The sequence below is a fragment of the Akebia trifoliata genome, chromosome 1 (genome assembly GCF_017979445.1).
Source record: "Akebia trifoliata isolate Shusen 1 chromosome 1, ASM1797944v1, whole genome shotgun sequence".
NCBI lineage: Eukaryota > Viridiplantae > Streptophyta > Magnoliopsida > Ranunculales > Lardizabalaceae > Akebia > Akebia trifoliata.
This window is the reverse complement of record NC_141375.1, coordinates 22,106,464-22,116,134: the sequence shown is the minus strand read 5'-3', so window position 1 is coordinate 22,116,134 and position 9,671 is coordinate 22,106,464. Positions and strand designations below refer to the sequence as shown.

At 33.8% G+C, this 9,671-nt stretch overlaps 1 long non-coding RNA gene across 1 annotated transcript; it reads left to right on the top strand.

Moving 5' to 3' along the window:
• Nucleotides 1–3,899: 3,899 nt before the first annotated feature.
• LOC147410953 (uncharacterized) lies at nt 3,900–4,946 on the top strand. Its single transcript, XR_015180087.1, has 3 exons — nt 3,900–4,278; nt 4,654–4,798; nt 4,927–4,946. It is a non-coding gene; the product is annotated as an uncharacterized LOC147410953 (long non-coding RNA).
• Nucleotides 4,947–9,671: the final 4,725 nt, after the last annotated feature.

The following is a 9,671-nucleotide window of genomic DNA, read 5'->3' as shown; positions in this document are numbered from 1 at the left end:
AACATATACTTAAATTGTTTGAATGAGTGTTATAATATTTTGTAATGTTGAGATAATACTTCTAGCCAAACCTTTTTTAATGATGTGTTTTTATAATCTCTAATTGGAGTGTGAAAAATAATTTAAGAAAGTGAGGGTATAATAAGTAAAAGTTGGGATGCCAATAGCAGTTCTCTGTATCTGTTATCAACTCCACATTATAAACTTAACATCCGCATGTGTGTGTGCGCGCGGGCGCGAGAGAGAGAGAGAGAGAGAGGGGTGAGTGACTGCCACTGAGATTTAATTAAAAAATAATAATTTTTATATATCACCATAGTTTTTTTTTTTTTTTTTGGTAAAGAAGTTAATTTTGAACTACGCTATATTTTCATAAATTTTAAACATACCCCCATAATTTTCAAGTAGAAGAGGTAATTTAACCCTTTAGTTTAAAAGAGAGTCGAGCAAACTTGACCAACTTAGAAATCAAATCTTCCTAAGGGCTGTTGGTCCACATGAGTTACATATTTGCAATCCAACACCACAGCCATTTAGATTTTATGAATTCATACTAAAAAATAAAATTAAAATAATAATAATATTTTTTTGAGATTGATTCAAATCATTAAAAATGGATGGATACTAAACTCCCAAATTTAAAATTCAATGTGGCATCGCAACATATTTTTGGATGCCACAAGGTGATGCAATCACAAAATTTTCCTTACTTAATAAGGAAAGCGTTTTTCCTTAATTTAATGTGATTTATAGGACGGACAATGGGTCAGATAAAATCTGCTTACTCAACTCAACCAAACTTGAGTTATTGGGGGCATAGGTACATTTTTTTTATTCGATTAAAAATTTAGGTAAAATTATTCGGGATTATTTTATCCGAATTTTTTTTAGGGCTAGATATGGATGTGTGTCATATCCCATCCAAATATTCATTCATAAGAGTTTAAAATGATAAATTCACAATTAGGTATACAAATATAACCTAAAATTAATGTTCCTCCATCCTCCTCACAACGAAGCATATATAACCGTTTAAAATTAGGGTACATGTTGGATACGAATATCCTTTAAAAAGTTGGATAAATAGTTGAATAGGGATATCCAAAACAAAATTATGTATGAATATCTGGATATGGATACAGAGATATGCTTCATCCAACCCACACCTGGCTTGTTGTTGCCTTAGTGATTTAGGCGTGTTCCCCCCATGTTTTGGTGAATATTTAAGGAGTGCGATTTTGGAGACCAGCATTTTAGATATCGCAAGAGACCTTACATTCTTATTAGCCCATGTGTGTTGAGGGCATTCTTAATTTAAAAAAAATACTCATCTTGAGGCATCTTCAACTTACAAGAGTACCCACGTTGAAGATGTCCTCGATACACATGGACCAAAATGAACGTGGGTTCTCTTGTAGTCTCCAAAACCGCATTGAAAGATATTTTTGTATTCAAGTTGATAACATGCGTCACTTGACATCAATTTTCTTAATATATTAATGGAAAAAGATTCACACATCTCTTGAGTGTCTTGTATTCCTCATTCTTAATAAAATCCAATGAAAAATAATTTTTTTCTTTTGTCATTTTTAATGATAAACGAAGTATAACAACAAAATTATGAAGATTATTGGTCAATCATCGCTTATAATGATGAGTCCAAAATTAATATAAGAATAAATCAAGATTATCAATCGATCATCATTAAAACTTAGCTCCCACTAATAGAAAATCCTATCTCCGCACAAAGAGAGAGAGAGAGAGAGAGAGAGAGAGAGAGAGAGAGAGAGAGAGAGTACCTAAAGTGATTGAATTCCTACCAATATATAAGTAAAAACAATCAGCTTTAGAGGAGAAATATTTAACTGATGTTAGCTTTAACATAATATGATGTGTCCCTCGGGGGTCCAAGACCTGTATCCAATTCCAACCAACAGTAAGAACAACTCCAACAAATTATTTAAACTTGATGTCTTTTTTTTTTAATGAGCCAAGTCATAAAATTTGGGTCCAACATGCTCTTTATTGACAAATGTTAAAGTAAAAAATGTGAAAATCAAGACAATTGCCCACAAAATGTAGCAAGGGATTTTGACTTGTTATTATTAAAAATATAATATAAAAACTTTAAAAAAAAAACACTTTCCTTACTAATTTAGTAAGATTTCAAATCTTAATAAGGATCATTGGGCCCATATAGATTATCACATTGACAATCGATCGAATCATCCCTTTATATTTTATGGAAAAATTCATATTAAAAAAAAATTTAAAGTCTTTCTAATTTTTTAACTTGATCCAAAATGTTAAAATGTATGGTTACTAAATTCCTAAAACTTAAAATTATAAATCAATAGTGAAAAATAATATATATATATATATATATATATATATATATATATATATATATATATATATATATATATATATATATATATATATATATATATATATGGGTCCCTATCCGTGGCCAACAGTTTGGCAAACATTTTGGCAAACACTTTTTCAAAACATGGGTTAGAGGTCTTGGAATGGGCTGATGAGGAGATCATCCTCACCAAAAATCAGCTCATTCCAAAACTTCTAGCCCCATTTTACAAGTTGAAAAATCGTGAACCGTCCATTTTTTGTAAACCATTTTTGATGAGGTTAGAAGTTTTGGAATGGGCTGATTTTTGGTGATGATGATCTCCTCACCATAGAGATCATCCTCACCAAAAATCAGCCCATTCCAAGACCTCTAACCCATGTTTTGAAAAATGTGTTTGCCAAACTGTTGGCCATTGAACGCTACTCTATATATATATATAGGGTCGCGTTCCTAAGACTCATATTGCGACTCACCATTTCAGCCGTTCGATATTCGTTAAATCGACGGTCCAGATCGCGACCCATTTTTAAAACGATGAAATTTCGTTATTTACAACTACCTCCCCGATAACAAAATAAAAAATAAAAACTAAAAACGAAATTTCAGCTCAGCCGAAACTTCGTCTTATTCGCAACTTTCAGATCTTATTTCAAAACGCAGAGAGAAATCTTCTTGTGTTCATCGCGATTGAATGAAATTTCAGATCGATCGACTTGCTTGCTAAACAAAATCGAAAGAAACGAAGACGAAAGAAAATCAGAACGAACGAAAACTCGTCTTCTTCGTTTCTGCCCTCTCTTCTCTTTCTCTTTACAGCGCTTCTTCCTCATCTCTATTCCCTCTCTCTCTTTAGAACAGACGACGACTCACACAAACGAAGAGCTCGATAGAAACCCTAAGGTAACAAATCACAAACCCTTGTTTTTAATTTTTTTTGCACTTTTATTTGTTTAATAATTTTTCTTTTTAATTTTTTTGCTGAGTATCTCTATCTCCATCTTCGTCTTCTTGATATGCTCTATACACAACGAAGAAGCAGGGAGGATGAAATTTGTTCATGCTTTCATATTTCTTCTTTAATATTGCAAAGCATTTGAAGTAAGGTTTTTTTACAATATATTATTCTATTGTTGACAACAAATAAGAAATGTTACTGGGAGTAAGAAAATCATTAATTGTATAAACTGAAGAAATTGTTGCTTAGAAGTAAGATCTTGGGGTTGAGATTTTTTTATTTAATTGCATAAGGCCCGTCCCACTTTCATAACCAATAGCTGGTTTTGCAAATCACAGAGCCTCTCACAGTTCAATCTCCCTGTTTCACTTCCAAGTGCACACTTACTTGGAACTCCAGCTGGAATGGGACCTTTATCATCGGTCAATACTCCTTCAAGCCTATTAACAAACAGCAAAGATTTACAAGATAAGAGTAGCAAGCCTGGAACAAGTAACGATGGTTTAGGCTTGAATCGGGTGTTGTCTACTTCAGGTTATAGACATTTATATACCATTGAACAGTGAACGAGCTTTTGTCCAATTCTCTAAAAGAGGAGGCGGAGGCTGCTCTGAAGGCACCAGATGCTGTAATGGGTAACCGCTTCATCAAGCTATGGTGGGCTAACAGGGACAGTGTTCCTGTTGACAGTGTAAGCAATGGGGCCAATACTGCATCTGTAGCTCCGAGTGGTGTGACATCTGTTTCTAATAGAGGAAAAGAATATCTCCCATCCATAGCTCCGAAGGTTGGTTCTGCACCTGGGATGACAAATGGTCCTAAGGCTCCACCTTCATCACAGAAGAAGCTGGACAATTTGGAGCTTTTGAAGGAGGAAATCCGTTTAAAGTAGGAAAGGTTGGACCGAAAACGGATCGACTTCCGCCGCAAGTTGTATAAGCTTGAGAAACAAGTAAGACTTAATTTTCATTATATATATATAGGGCAATGTTCGGCAGCATACATTTGGGAGTCAAAATATTTCCTATATGGGTTAGAAGTTTATGAATGGGCTGATTTTTTGTGTGGATCTCTTTGGAGAGGAGATCATCCAAACAAAAAATCAGCCAAATCCGAAACTTTTCCCATATAGGACAAATTTTGGCTCCCAACGTTGGTTCCCTTAATGTATGTATGTATGTATGTATAGAGCTCTAGTGATGTTGACACATGCTTGCAAACTCTTCAATTGCAAATCCATTTGTTTCAACAAGAATTAATAAATGGCAGCATAAGAAGGAAATAACATGACATGTGGCTTTTGTATTTATTTCACATGAACCTGAAGCTGATGGATGGTTATTCCCGGCCCAAATTTAATGCTTCTCTTGCAATGGAATGGCTATGCTTTCGCTTGGATATGTTGTCGTTAATCACATTTGCCTTCTCTTTAATATTCTTGATCTTTGTGCCAGAGGGAGTAATTGATCCCAGTAAGTCGATCCCATTTGAAATCATTTATGACACCATTATTGTGAAGCACTATGAGCGATTGACCCACTGAAAGAACATTAATCTATTTTTTTTTCTCTCTTTTTTTTTATAGGCATTGTGGGATTAGCGGTGACATATGGACTTAATTTGAACATGTTACAAGCCAGACTCATATGGAATCAAATGGAGAAGTCGATATTTGTGATCTGCAGTTACTATGTGTTCTATGTCAAACATAAGCAATGCTCACTTGTACACATGACTCCTAGTCATACCGAATCTCTATGCCACATGTATGTAGGTCCGTTATGCCCCACACATGCCACTTGTCTTACGGGGTCTCATGTGCAAGACGGGTATTGTTGTGATCAATTCTTATGTCATAACTTTTGTTCTCACTTTTTTGTCTTTTTTTCAAGTTAGTTTTTCAGGCTAGTAGATGTTGGTTGTACTAGTCCATGCTCCACAGATGGTTCTACTTTGGTTTATTTGATACTGAGATCATTCTATTATTATCTATTATCTTTAACTTGAAATATATTTCTTACATGTGCTCTTATAATGGAAAATATGTTTGTAGAAGCCATGATGATTAGATGGGCAGTAGGAAGATTAGAGAAAATAGTATTATAAATGGGTATGTTAGAAAAGTCTGTTTGAGATAATTTGGATATGTAATAAATAGGATTGGAAATACCACAAAAAATAATTCTTAAAAAGGGTTATTTGTTGCTACATGCCCATTGAATAAGCAGCAACATATTTCATAAAATGTGGAGATGAAGATTGTTAGATGGATCTGTGGATAATACTAGTAGAGAAGTTGGTCTTATTGATGAATATGTTTTTTGGGATATGGGTTTAATCCTCATATGAGATATAATCGAGATGATTGATGGACATGTACATAGAATATGAATAAGCACAATATATTTCTGTTATAGAATAATTTTATTTTTAATATATGGGGACATAAAAGTCACTTGCCCCAAACCCCAAATACTTGGTATAGGTGCTGAAAAGATGATCACCTTATCATTAGTTTAAATGTCTTTGATTGTTATTGGTAGGATTGCAAATGGGGCTGTTGCTATCCTTCAACTTTAATAAGAAGTATCACTAGCAAATGCCTCTTTATATGAATATGATATTTTTCATGATGGATGGATTTTACCAAGACAAACTTTTGGATGGTTTGATACCCTAATGTACTTGACCACAATCATGTTTGCTAGTTGGTTCGTTCGAAATGAAAATATACATCGACAAGTGGGTTTCATTTTAAGGGTAAGTTGGCATCTTTTAACAAGACTGCTATTCAGTTGGTACTTTTCAGTGAACATGTAGTTACTTTCTAGTCATTGGATTCTAAGCCTTATTGTTGGGAGAACAAAAGTTAACCCATTCTAAGCCTTAATGTTGGATTCTATCAGACTTTTAATCTTATTTAAGATTTGCATAAATATTGGGGCTTGGACTGATTTGAGTTTTTTACAGGCTAGTAGGCATTGCATCTCCCCTTCAAGGGCGTAGATTACTTCAGTGGATTACAGCGAAGCCAATGTATCAATGGCAGCACTGGAGTTCTTTCATGCAACTTGAGGGATCTAAAAAGGCAAAGGGAAAAACAAAAAATGAAGTGGATTAAGGTAGCACGAAATGATGAGCCTTGACTGAAGATACAGGTCTAAACAGAGCTGAATGGAGAAATCAGATTGTTGTTGAAGGCCCCTAGTAGTGGGGTTTGAGAATAGGCAATGGTGATTAAAGATAAAAACTGCACAAATGGTTCATGGTTTCACTTGTGGCATATTGTTGGAAATTGAAATCAAGGATATTAGTCATATAAAACTCAGTTATCTTTCCTCATGGAAATGCCAACTTAACTAAGTTTGTAAGACACCTCTTTTATGAAGTGATTGGATGCTCATGCTTGTAAATTATGATAGTCTCATTTCACTTTATGCATTGTACATGGAGAAATTAGCCCTTGTAACTTTTAATTCTCACATTGAAGTTAAACTGGATGTGATCATAGCATCACTACAAGGTTGGCACTATGAGTTGGGTTAAAACGATCTTGGCACTTTTCACTGACTCATTGATCACTCAGTTTTAGCATATATTTAGATTGTAGATGAATTGAACCATAAGCTGGTCAAGATTTTACAGAATCTTGTAAACCGATTTGCAAGACATTTAAGGTTTTGAAAACCATTTAAGAGTGACTCTGATTGTCAAGAAATGCAGCGTAGAATATAGAACTAATAACACCCTAAAAAAGGTGATCAGTGGTATTCATTCTGGATTATGTGTCATGGATGTAGGCAATTTGCCGAACCACATAAAATCTTATGGGTTTATTATTCATTTTTTCACACAACAAAATCCTCATAAAACACGACAATCTGTACCAGGTTTGGGGAAGAAAAAACAATGGCATTTAAAGTCATTTTCGATTAGTATTGCAAAGAACAAAACTCAAGTTGTTCAGAACTTGAGGATTTTTAACCAATAAAGAAGATAAAATATCAACTCAAGCATTGTTTAAATTAAAATGAAGAACTAATTCATTTAAAAAATAAAATAAAAAGAATCTCCATTTCAAAGCTCAACACAACACTACAACACACCCCACCCATAACATAACTTGATAATTTACACATAACCAACAATCCCTAGCAGTAGTTTAAGAGAGAGAAACAAAGAAAATACAAAACAAACTTAGAAGAAAAAAAAAATTCCATATTTATTGATGATAGAGAGGGAGGTGTTCTTTTAAGATCTGGCCTTGCAAGGAATGGCCCTAATGACAATTTGGTGGTACACTGCAGCAAGAGCAGCTACAATGAAGGGTCCCACCCAGAATATCCACTGAACCCAAACAAACAAATAAACATTAATTCCTATTAATAAAATTTAGTAGTACCTGCTCCCACTCTGCAATGGAATGTAAACATCGCATAACAATATAATGGAATAAAGGAACATGATTTATTTAACCATGATTTATGTTATATTAGAAAATTCTTTAGATGGATACATACATAAAATACAAATTAAACGTTTGTTCTAGTCCTCAAATTTTAATTTATCTAAATTTTCTTTTAAATTATTACAAAGATTTACAATATTCTCACAAAGGTCTTCGATCATTTTTTTTTCCCCATTTGTAATATTTGTAATCTCTTCACCCGCCTCTACATTTGTTGATGCATTAGTCTTCAACTCCTCATCCCACATGAAGAAACTGCAACCATTTTGTTCTGATTGAAAAAAAATTCACATAAGATATAATTTAAGAAAAGAATCACTATAAACTACAATGTTGATTCAGTAGAAAAAAAAAAGCCACTTACAGTTGATTTAGGACAACAATAAAAAAATTTCCCTTTATTGCCATTTTTGTTAGATGTGGTAGTTATTAATTTGCAAGGTCCACACCCACATCTACACCATTTTAATTTATCCATCCAAATCCAATATCCACAACCATTGCCATTTCCAACTTAGAAGAGACAAATAAAAAAATCTATAAAATTTTCAATAATTTCTTACCAAAGCGTATGTTAAATAATTAAAATTTACCGCATTTGGACATTTAAGATAATGACGATTAGGATTTCTTGAAGTTCTAGAAATGAATACTTGACAAATTCCTTCGCCACAAGCACATGGAATTTTCATTTTCATCGAAATATCCCAAACACTTGAGAAGATAATATGAAAAGAAAGAAAAATAGAGACAGTTAAATGAAATATTACAACTACTGAAGCAAGGGTATAGCCACCCAAAAATATAAATGTTACAATGAAGACGAAGACGAAGATCGATCCCAACAATTACATAAAATTAGCATCAACATTTAACCTTCAAACAAGGTAGCAAGGTTTAATGGTGTTAAACAGAAATGAAAAGGCAGTAAAGAGAAAGAAGAATGCAATAATAATACCTGAAAACTGAATTCAACTAGGGAAAGTAGAGAATCAATTTCTCTTCAAATAAGCTCTTCAGTAGTGTTTAGCGGTAAAAAAAACAGAAGCAACCTTAATACACTTATTTAAAGTGAAACAAAGAATATCAACCTTCAGGCAGAGCAAAAGGATGTTTCAAATGGACTCAAGAGACATAAAATTATTTCCCGTTGCTGGTAGGTCTTAGTAAAGCATAGTTCCATAACATGATTAACTATATGGATATGCAGCTTCTTACCATTCCCCACGAATATCAGTAACCCGAACCAAACAACTTCAGAGAACCCGAACCAAGTGAACCAAACAAAATAATAGTCGGAACTCCTCGAATGGGCTGTTTCCCCTGATAATAACCATTAAGGAAACATGATTTTAAGAACAATGCACAAAGAGCTTCTCTCAATTATCATATTGAGACCCCACAAAACTCAAAGCAGATAATAAAATAGAATTATCTCTAAGTCGTTTGTGTGGTGTGGTGGGCACACAGTTCTTTATAGAATTATATAAGTATTTGTCCATCTTTAGGTCGTTTGCTCGATTTCGATATTAAGTTCAATTATTGGTAGATAAACTGATTTAAAATGTAATTGAGGTTCTATTAGCATTGCTCCACAATATAGGTCAACTCCATGATTTGGTAACTCAACCAAAATTACCCCTCACTACACCTCTACGGCCACAATAACTCTAACTAGCTACTATTTCCATATCCCACAACAATGAAAAGGTTAGCTAGATGAGCCTTGAAACTTGACAAAGTAATGAACCAAGCTAGACTACACCTCTCAACAAGATATAGGATGGACAAGACACAAACAGAAAGGTGTTTCAAGTTGGATTGGGTACTTTGACCCAAAGCCATTGCAAGTTAGATAGGTTGCTGAACTCACAAGG